The following is a 1,737-nucleotide window of genomic DNA, read 5'->3' as shown; positions in this document are numbered from 1 at the left end:
TGTCGCTCCCTGTGTCTCTGGCGAGCACACCTGCCCTATAGTGAAAACCCCATTAAAAATAAAAAGAGTAGAAAAATAAATAAATAAAAATAAAAAGAATGGCTAGCTAGCAGGTGGAGTGGTGGTTGAGGAACTGGATGACCCATGGCTGACCACAGTTTGAGTCTCAGGACGTGGTGCCTTGAAAATGATGCTGGCATCCATGCATACCTGCCCAGAATCTTGAGAGGAGAGTGGAGAAGGGATTGTGGCATGGCCGTCTTCCCTTGGGGGCCATTTCTCACATTCCCTCTCTCTGGCTCTCTCTGTGTCTTTCCGACAAGCGCATGTGCCCTATGTCAAAAAAAAAAAAATCTAAAAAATGAAAAAGGAGTTTAAGAGTGACAAGAATATGATGGGGTGTTGGGAAGAAGAAAAGGGGTGTGGGCTGGCAGGTGGCATGGTGGTTGAGGTGCTGGTCTCCCACATGGCCGACTGCGGTTCAAGTCCTAAACCTGGCAGCTTGCTTTCTCACTTTCTCTTTCTCTGGTCAAATTTTTAAAAGAAAATAACTGCATAAATAAAATAATTCTTAAAAAAAAGAAAAAAGAAAAGGGGTGAGGGAGTGGGCAGGAGAGGTCTCCTGCCCTGGCTCTGCCTGGTAACTGGATCGTGAGCAGGGCCAGTGCTAAGCCAAGGTACAGGGGAAGAAGCAGACCTGAGACAGATATGGCCTGGTTGTGTCATAGGATCTGCGGGGGCCTGAGCAAGTTTAGCATGGGGACAGGGAGTCCAGGAGGTGTCTGCAGGGTCCAGGTTGGAGCTCAGAGGACACAGTGACCTTGAGCAGATAATGGTGAGGGAATCCGCAGATGACTCATCCACCTAATGACCCTCTTCTAGTGAGTTTCTCAAGGGTGGTAACTGTGTGTGTGTGTCTGTGTGTGAGTAATATTTTAGGCATTCAAAAAGCAGAAGTAAAACTTCAAGCTGGGGGATCAGCAGATGGTGTAATGGCTATATCACTGGACTCCCACATGGCTGACCATGGTTTGAGTCCCAGACCAGGCGGCTCTGTGTGTGCATGCCCAAAATCCCAACAGGAGAATGGAGGAGAAGGGACTGTGGCATGGTCATCCCCTCTGGGGAGTGATTTCTTGTTTTCTGTCTCTCTATCTCTCTCTGTGTCTTTGATGAGTGCATGTGCCCTATTGCAAAACATTTCTCTTAAAATAAAAAAGATTCAAGCTGGAAAACAGCTTATATTCATCACCCAACTTAAGAAGTAAATGCATCTTGGGTAAAGCTGAATCCCTTGTACATCTTGAACTTTCAAATACCTCTAACTCAGGGCCAGCAGGTGGTGTGGTGGTTGAGGGCACTGGACTCCCACATGGCCTACCGTGGTTCAGGTCCTGGACCTGGTGGCTTGCTTTCTCGCTTTCCTTTTCTCTCTGTCTCTGTCTCCGTCTGGCCAAATAAAAAAATAATAATTAAAACAAATGGAAAATAAATAATTCTTACAAACAAATACCTGTATCTCCCTATCTATCATCTATCATTCATGTATCTATCATCTATCAATCATCTGTCTACTGTATCTATCATCTATCCATCTACCTACCTATCACCTATATGTTCCATCTGTTATCTATCTACTGATGTATTTTTCTATGCAAAAATGCATCATGACCTTTTCGTACAACCCAGTATCCTCTATTTTTAAAAGAATTATTTTATTTAACTTTATGTATTTAT

Source organism: Tupaia chinensis, unplaced genomic scaffold (genome assembly GCF_000334495.1).
Source record: "Tupaia chinensis unplaced genomic scaffold, TupChi_1.0 Scaffold000201_2, whole genome shotgun sequence".
Lineage (NCBI taxonomy): Eukaryota > Metazoa > Chordata > Mammalia > Scandentia > Tupaiidae > Tupaia > Tupaia belangeri.
Note: the sequence above shows the minus strand (reverse complement) of the source record.